Source organism: Mus musculus, chromosome 9 (genome assembly GCF_000001635.26).
Source record: "Mus musculus strain C57BL/6J chromosome 9, GRCm38.p6 C57BL/6J".
NCBI classification, from domain to species: domain Eukaryota; kingdom Metazoa; phylum Chordata; class Mammalia; order Rodentia; family Muridae; genus Mus; species Mus musculus.
Genome location: NC_000075.6, coordinates 39112158 through 39122225, shown reverse-complemented (window position 1 = coordinate 39122225; position 10068 = coordinate 39112158).

Below are 10068 nucleotides of genomic sequence, written 5' to 3'. Positions count from 1 at the left end.
GAGCAATGGTTGGCTGTAAGTATTTGCATCTTTCTCAGTCAGATGCTGGAAGAGCTTCTCCATTTCAGTCCTAATTGCTGCTCCCTCTGGGTTTTCCACTTCTGCAGTTAATCCCCGACCTCCCATGAAGTAGGTCGGTCACAGGACAGACTTTCCTTCAGTCTGTGCTCCATTTTGTACCTGCAATTCTTTTGGACAGGAAAAAGTCTGGGTTAAATTTTGTTAATGAGTCTAGCGATAAATTAACCAACTAAAATGCTGAACTTTATGACACTGTAATCAAAAAACAAAACAAAACAAAAAAACCAACCAACCAACCAACCAACCAACCAAACAAACAAAAAAAAAAACAAGCAAACAACAGAAAAGCCCCTTCAACTTTCATATGTGTATTTCTCCTGGGTATTATAGTCATGATGGATAAATTCTGACTAGCACAAAATATAAGTACCATATTCAAGTTTATTGCTGTGATCATTGTGAATACAGGAGCATGTGATTCACAAGGCTCTGAAACTGGTTTGTTAGCAGAACTGGAAGGTGCATATATGGCTAGAGAAATCATGATTACTATATTAAGATCTTAATACCAGAATGGAAATTGAAATGAACATGAGAATTCTATTGAGAACTGCAAAGCATGAGATTTATATTCACTGAATGTAGCCTCTCCATCCCCAGCCTGGAACCTGCTGGCATAGGGGTGGAGTTTCCTGCTCATTCTTTCTGCCACGCCCACTGCTGGACTGTGCCACTTTGCTGCTTGGAGCCACACATGTGTTCACCCTGCTACTGAACCCCGAGACCAGTTGGTGGGAATCGGGTTCCCTCCCCCTTCCTTTATAACTGAATGTCGGAACTAGTAAAATTGAGCTTTGAACAGGATGAACTTGTCTTGGCTCCATTTCTTCTTTCTCCCTGTCTAGTTCCTCCCTTAGCTCGAGTGGCCATCTCAGTCGAACTGTTCACGTTGCGAGCTGCTGGCTGGCCGCAACAACTGAACATCATTTTTTTCCTACCAGTATATTTTGTAAGGTACCAGCTTTACAGACGATCATACAGACCATTGTCTGCTTAAAGCTAAGATTGTTGGGAGTAAGCAGCTTTTGGAAGATGGAGGCAAGAGGTTTCCTGGTGAGAAGGAACAATCTGTATCCAAAGATGGACAAAAGACAAAAAGTGTTAGAAATTTACAAAAGGACTTAAAATTGGTCAGAAAATATGAACAAATGAATAAACAGTATCAGAAAACTTTAACAGGCAAACGAAGTATTTCAGGGTGAAACTGCTTTAGAAAATCTCCAAGTCATACCTGACCACATCATTTCTTCGCTCTCTATTGTTCAGACTTTGTGCAGCTGACACAAAGACTGAGGGTTGTTACAGACATAGTCATTGTGATTAGCTACTGAAATGCTGTCCCAGGGTGTTCCTTAAGCTCCAAGGTGAGACATAAAAGAAACATAACAATCCATGAAAATGCAAGAAGATAAAAGTACCTGGGGCAAAATCTTTTCAGGACAGCTATAGTTATACAAGCTACAATTAAACTGAAGTGCTGGAAACAAAGAATGGGTCTCACTTATGATGAATAATACACAATATCAGCTACTATATTCAGAATCATAATGAAAATATACTTTTGGCAGCATGTATCAGGGTAGAGGAATTCCAGTCTAGCAACATGGCTACAATGCCTGGAATACAGACAAGCCATTAGTATAAACTCTTAATCCTAAACAGTGAAAATAGTAGAAGGAAATATCCAGGTTGGGAAGTTATGTCTAATTGAGTGGCATATTAAGTGAAATATCTGATAAAGGTTTTACAGAATAGGATATTCCCAACTCTCACAAGATAGATGGGAAAGACAAATTATTAAGAGATAACAGCAGGAAGATGTGGGGCAGGCAGGTAGACAGGCATTGTTACCATGAGAGTTTTACAGAGGCAGGTTGAGGAGATAACAAGCTAGACACAGGTAAAGACAGAGCTAGCCAGGTAATGAGAAGGAGCCAGAAGATTATTACAATTTCCTAGAGTTAGTTTGAGGCCAAATTAGGCAATTCAGTCAGAAGTGAGAAAAGCCAATCTGAATCAGTTCTATTTGGGAGGATTGTTGTGCAAGACACCAGAGTTAAATTATCCAGCCAGAGATTATAATAGAGCTAGAACTGGTAATCATTTTTCCATCAGTAAGTCTCAGAGCCTGAAAATATTCTAGTTTTAGATAAGATGTTACAAAGGCTAGAAATTTCTAGGACTAGACCTATGAGAGCAGAAGAAGGCAGAAAGTCCTAGATACAATAATTACATCATGCAAGTATATATTACTTTTATGTGTTTTACATATTCCTAATAACACATATTTTTATTGAAATGTATATCTCAGGAGTAAGAACGCCTATCTCCTCCAGAATGCAATTAGGAACATTCAATTTTGGCAAACTACCAAATTAGAAAAACAAAAACAAAACAAAAAACAAAAACAAAAAAAAAACAAATACAATAACAAAAAAGCAATAACAAAAACAAGCATAAAAGAAAAATGCAACTTTCTGACTTCTTCTCTCACTAGTCTGAATATAATAAAGAATACAAAGGATTGCAAACTGTTATAGTTACTTTTGAAATCTATGTGGTGAGGTAAATAAGCAAGTTCGTAAGTAAGTAAATAAGTAAATAAATAATCCACCATATATTACTGAAATTTTTACATTCTAAACCACAGTTAACTCTTCAACCATGTTCATTGCACTGCCATTCACAATAGGCAAGTAGTAGACATGACCTAAAGAGCCTACAAATGATAAACTGATAATGAAAACACAGTAGAATTCTATTTAGCTATAAAGAAAATTATGATTTTGAAATTTTCATGTAAATAAGTGGAACTAGTAAATATTGATTAAGGTCACAGAGAAACAGAAAGACAACACATGGTCTCCTTACTGCTTAAAGCAGATAAAGAAAAAGGCATGGTGGTGGTGGATATCTACTCTTGATAATATGATAGTAGGGTACGGCTGCAATGGAGAGGGAAAAAGTAATATTTGGGGGCACTTTGGAAACAGGGATGGGAAGTAAATGTAGAAGAGTAGTAGGCAAGAGTGCAGAGGGAGAAATCAAATACTGTACACAGGAAGCTTCTAGTTTTAGCTCTTGTCACATGATACTACTAGGATTAAGTGATGGACACATGTTTACAGTGCTTAATGCAATGGCTCCTTGAGATGTAAATCAACTTTCACAATTGGGTATATAAAGACTTTACCTATGTTTGGAATTGGAAAAAATGGAATGTCTAAAACCAATAGGTCTAGAGATGTCCTAGGGATAATAAATTCTGGATAATCATTCACTGTTTTTACAAAAAGTATACTTCTTCAGCACAGTCTTGTAATATTGCTCACTAGTATATACTCTAAGTATTAATTTTGAGATTAAATTTTCAATAATGAAAAATTTTAAACCTTGAGTTCAGTGATAGTATTTTATGTAAAGTGCAATTTTCTAACTTCTAAATATATCTTTTAAAAAATAAGAGATACATTTTATTTATTTAAGATTATCCAGTTAAGGTAATTATATGTTGGGGACAAACTTGTTTGGACAGTAACTGCCTTAAGTGTTTCCTAGCACAAAGTCTTGACCTCTGTGGGAAAGTATTAGTCTAGCTGAGTACCAATAGACACAGATCTTGAAGTCATCAGAGAGCACATACCTATACATTTTTTAGACAGGTGATTAATAACCCATTCTGTTCTGATCTTCCTGCTGAACTGTTTACTCAGTCAATATCCTGTTCCTGGGAAAAGGTGTAGTACCCAGATACAAAGCGACCCCACTCCACCCCACTTCTTGCTCTTATGAGTATATAACCTGTGTGGAAATAATAAAAATTTCTCAGCTTGATCAGCCCTTTTGACTGGCTGTCTGCTCATTGTGTCTCTTTTCCCCCATTCTCTTCCAGGTGCTCCCCAAGTCCCTGTCGACTGTCCTGCTGGTCAGGAAAAACTGGTGCTTGAACAAGTACCCCACAGGGTCACAGAGGAGAAAACACTGGTCATCATTGGAGGGTAGGCCTACCAGCTCATCTACAGAAGCTCCTGAGAGCAGCTTTGGTTCGGCATGATGCTATGGTACAACCAACCAGCCTTGAGACAGTCCTGGAGAGAATAGTGCAGCATAGATCTTAGGATAATTAAGGTAAGACATGGGAAAAGCATTTTCAAAGCAAGAACCGTTTGTGTCAAGGCTTAAAGAGTCCCTCGAGATGTGAGGTACTAGGGTTAAGAAACAGGATTTGAAGAAAGTTTTAAATTTTTGTGGGAGAGATTTGCCCATGGTTCCCCAAGAGTGGACAATTGATGAGAAGCGCTGGCGCAGAGTTAGTGGTTGTTTCAAACATTATGAAGCATTTGGACCTACGAAAAATAGCTGTTATGGCTTTTAGCTACTGTTCTCTTATTAGTGATATTCTTAGAACCACCCCTGAATGCCCAGATCTCCAATGTCTGGTATGTAAGAGTCACTTAAAGAATCCATCTCTGGTCCTCCTTCCGCTAATCTAGCAACTCATACACCACCTCTGTCCCCCTTAAGAGAGGAACCTTGTCTGCTCTGCCTTCTGTGGCAGATGGCATCACAGATCTCCCAGCTTTACTGCCTCTTAAGGATCTTTCTTTGCCCCCACATAGGGAGAAAATTAAGATGGCAGAAAGAAAGTCGGGATTGCAGCAGAGACTCTCAGTGTGGGGGCAATTGTGACCACTTTGGGCAGATCACAATAGAGCTCTGAATCATAATGAGCTGCCTCCTCTACAAGAGTCTCTTCATCAGCAGGCAGCAGTTCGTTATCAAGAACAATAATGGAAGATAAAGGTCCTGAAAGGACCATGTTCAATTTTTCAGAGGTCTCCAGTCATTGGAGGCCAAATTGTACTAACACCTTCCCCCCAGCAACAGCGGCCTCAGGTCTCTATTAAAACAAAAATATCAGAAAAAGAAGGTCTTAGCGTTTCCCCTCTCCCTAAGGAGTTGAATGTCCCCATCCCCACCAGAGTCAGAGACCTCTTGTCAAGAGCCAGGGAGATGCTGGTCCTGCATGGGCATTACTGACCCACTCTGCCCCCGTGGCCACAGGGAACAACTTTGGGCCAATGAGTGTAGATCCAAAACAAACAACCTGCGACCTCCCTTAGTGCCATGGCGTTCAGGAAACTTCCTGAGGGGGCAGCCTCCAGCCCCCACCTCTTCCAGGACAAGCCCCAGGGTGATAGGGTTTGTCCACTAGCAGATTTTTCATCACTTGCCCAGTCCATTGCCCAACTCTGGCGAGCTACGAAAACATCCCAGGATTGGACCTCTGTGTCACCTCCAGCAGAACACTGACCCCTGAGGAGGGCATTCAGGCTGTGCCTACAGGCATACATGGCCCCCCTACCCACAAATACCTTTGGCATAGTTCTAGGAAGAGCTTCACTTTCATTAATGGGACTCCAGATCACGCCTGTGGTTATAGACACCAACCATCAGGGAGAAATTCAGATTCTTGCAAGTACCACAGGTGGTCCTGTGTTTATACCAACATCAGGCCATTGCCCAATTGTTGCTTTTTCTCAGTGTCTCTACTAAAATCCTTAACATGAAGACACCAGGGTCCCAGGTAAGAATGGGAATAGCAGAGGCCTTTTGGTCCCAAAAGATTACTCCCTCTTGCCCTATGATTACCTTGAGTTTAAATGGAAAAACTTTTCAAGGACTTTTTAGACTCGGGAGCTGATGCCACTGTCGTTTCTGACAGGTTTTGGCCAGCTATCTGGCCACTGACCAATTCAGCCACCCATTTACAGGCAATTTGGCATTCCAAAAACCCTCAAGTCAGTGCTCAGACACTTTGGTAGACAGATCAAGAAGGAAATTCAGGCACCATAGTCTCCTATATGATTCCCAATTTACCATTCAATCTCTGGGGGAGAGATATTCTCTCCCAAATGAATGTTTTTAGGTGCAGCTCCCATGAAGCAGTAACAAAACAAATGCTGGCCTAGGGATTCCTGCCAGGACAAAGGTTAGGAAAACAAGTGCAAGACATAAAAGAACCTTTGAACTTAATGTAGAAATCTGACAGCTGAGGCTTGAGATTTCAGCCTCAGCCTTTTTCCTAAAGGCCAAGGTCATGCCTGCTCTCCTGTTCCTACCCACAGGACAGTCAAACAGGGTCTGAGGAACCACCTGTGGAGACAGTGGGGGACAAGAAACACAAAGAACAGACAGCAAGTCTAATTGATCAAGCTGACAAATTTCATTTTTCCCAGGCCGGTTTTATACCCAATAGAAACAGGATTTGGGGATGTTGATGACACAAATTCACTTTGTTTCTGGAGGAATACACCTGTTCCCAAAGGCAGGATATTGGCTAGGTAAAAAGTTCAGCAGGAGGAACAGAACACATTTGGTTGCTATGTACATGTCCGCAAGATCTACAACTATTTGTTCTTAACTAGGGTAGTACTTTCCTACAGTAGCCTCAACTTTTCTCATAGAAATCTCAGCTAAGCCAGTTGATATTAATCCTATACTAATGTCAAGACTTTGTAAATAAGCACATATGGCTGACCAGGCAGGTAACATTCAAACAGGGTCACTCCCAACATCTCCCTCTTTCTTTTACTATAGAAAGACAGTGGTGATTTTATTCTTTGCTAAGGTGGGTGTAGAGGCCTGACCTCCAGTGACTAGAGAGGACCTTGTAATGGCTCTGGTAGTCCTGGTGTTGTTCAGCGAGGTATGGGGGCCATACCCTTTTTTCCTTGAAAGGAGATAGTTTTTGGATATCAACCCTTATGCAGTCAGGCTTGTCCCGCAGGGAACCCAGAAAATACTTTTAGTTTTTGCTTTATATTCCGTTGCAGTGCTTTGACTCACAGCCCAAGCAAGAACTTAGATTGCCAATCAGAGGGGGTTCTAGGTGCCCCTTCTCTACCTGGTCCTGGGGCAGGAGTCACCTTTCTTAGGTTGGGTGGAGATGACCTTTTGGAACACCCTAGAGGGAATAAGAACCTTGTCTCAAGTGTCTTGGGTCCTTCATAGCTAACTTATGATAATACACCTTGATAGGTTTTGCTGCCAAATCATCTATCTGAGGTTTCACAAAATTGGTAAATCTATTAAGGGCACAGGGACCAAAAGAAATAAGCAAAACCAATCCAACTAACAGTCCCCAAATGGAAGGAACTGGGGTTGACAAACACAGAAAGGTTGAAAACCAATTTTCCTTAACAAATTATTATAACTGATTCGATGTTTTATTTTTATTTTAATATGGAATGAGTTCAAATTACTTTTGTCTTCTATGGAAGGCATGCTGGCCAGAAGATGTACTCCATACCATGAGAAATAGGTTATGTCTCAGTGAAGTCAAAACGGAAAAAAAAAAAAAAAAACCTCTCATAGTATTAGACTGTATAAAACATTCTGAATATGTAATTCCTGTTATGATGACTGTAATTTAAAAAATGGTCTCAATTACAAGATTATACCTTCTCTTAGATATTACTTAGATATTACAGTCTATTAAACTGGCTTTGGTTAGGGACATAAAACAACAATGATTAATTTATAATCCACTAACAGCTTTGGTTAGGGTCATAATTTGAAAAAAAAATATTCTTAAGTATAATATGGTTTTATTTTTTTGTTTACTCTGAAAATCATTAAGTGATTTCAAAGCAAAAGGAATTTTCAGAGAATCTTATTAAACTTATAGACACTGAAATAATTGGAGAGCAAAACATTTTTATAAATGATAAAAAATGTAAAAATAATTATCATCATATATTTGAATTTTAAAGAGTTGATGGCACTAAAATATTTATGGTTTTGAATTTACCCAAATGTTTTATTAATATGCAACAGTACTGTGAATATTGATATATGTATCATAATCCCATCAGGGTGTAATAACAAACAATTTAATTACAAGTTTTATTTCTGCTTCCTAGTTTTATTTTTGTCTCTAAATTTGATCACACTTAGAGCCCAGTTATAAATAATATATAATAATATAGCAGAATTAAGTTGTGAATTCTTTACAGCAGAGTAGATGTCATTTTACCTTATACTGCTGTGGTGACCTAAGATCATTGTCATTTTCTTTGAAATTCAGCAATAGTTAGAGTGAGAATGAGAGGGGAAGGAGAGAGAGAGAGGCAGGATGAGACAGAGGGGAGAGAGAGAGAAAGAGAGAGAGAGACAGAGAGAGAGAGAGAGAGAGTGTGTGTGAGAGAGAGAGAGAGAGAGAGAGAGAGAGAGAGAGAGAGAGAGAGAGAGAGAGAGAGAATGAATCTAGGGAAAGGACAGAGAAAGATGCTAGAAACTGTCTTTTAAGCATGGCATTAGAATGATCAATCTAATGGCTCCCAAAGGCACAACTACTCTGATATTTTTATAGTTTTTTTTTGACACTTCAGATCTCTAACATGAAAGGACTTATATTCATGAAATTTGGCATAGGGTTCTATACTAAATAAATTTTAAGAGATAAGCAAACAGTTTTGAGAATATTTTAATATTTGTATCAGCTATTACTCTATATCTACAATTAAGTATAACTTCCAAATATAATAATGGTAATGCCACTGGTTTAATTAACATTACAGAGTATAGAATGTGGGCAAGCAATATAATATTAAAAATCAGTGAGCACAAAAATACAATTGGAACAAATTATTTACAGCTATGGAGATGACCTCAAGAATAGATAGAAATTATACTGGAGCTATCCTGTGGAGATTTTGTTCTCCCTTACTCATAAGGCTAAGATTAAAAACAAAAACTGCAGGAATTTATGCTTTTCTGCATAAACATATTTACATATTTGCATTGGCAAATTTTCTTAATGGTATAGTCATCTTAAGTGTATGATGAATGACATCATTAGGAAATACACAATCAGTACATTCTTTATATTAATGTGTTTGTTACATCTTACTGAAAAGCTTAACAGTGATGAATACATTACTCTCTTAGAAATTGAGGCATTGACTGGGCAGACAAGATAATTCAGAGGGTAAAGCTACTTGTCACAAAATCCTGAAGACCTGAATTCTATCCTTCAGCCCTACATAATGTAAGGAGAAAAGAGGCTCTCCAAAATTATCTGTCCTTCTTGCATGGCATGTACACACACACAGAGCATATATACAAACAAACACATAATAATACATGAAGAATTTTAAAAATAAATTAAAGCACCTACCAATGCTGTATATGCATGGTGAATATAGAGATACTCAAGGGGAAAAAAAATCTTTGTATGAGCATTTTATACATCCACAGACTGCAGATTCTATTATATGTGATCTTTTAAGATGATTTTTTAAATATTAGGCTATATTGATTTTTACTGTGAATTATGAAATGTCCCAAAGCAGACCACGATTGTTTCAAATAATGTATTGGTGTCTTAAATTCTATTACTTTATATGTTAAATCCATTAATTGTATTGTGACAAACTTATTCATAAGTTTGTGGGGCTTGATTTATTTATCATATAGAGTATTGTAAAATACTATTAAGGTGAGTTCTCATATTAAAATTTGCCTCAAGCTCTCTCAGGACTATTTAAAGATCCAGCTTATAAGGATTGTTTGTATTTTAATAGATCAAATTCCAAAAATTTGGAGATAGCTTGCTCATATTTTATGTCATCTGTATTTCAATTTTAATTTTAGAAATTTCATTGGAATATATTTTATTTATTTATTTATTTATTTATTTATTTATTTATTTATTTATGGTTTTTTTGAGACAGGGTTTGTCTGTATGGCGCTGGCTGTCCTGGAACTCACTTTGTAGAGCAGGCTGGCCTTGAACTCAGAAATCTGCCTGCCTCTGCCTCTCAAGTGCTGGGATTAAAGGCATGTGCCACCACAATCTGGCTGGAATATATTTTTATATAAGGTCACATAATAATAAAATAACCACATAAAACCGTTGTTTGACACTCAAAGTCTAGCAAGTTTTTATAAAGCATGTGGTGATGGACTTATACATGATAAAGC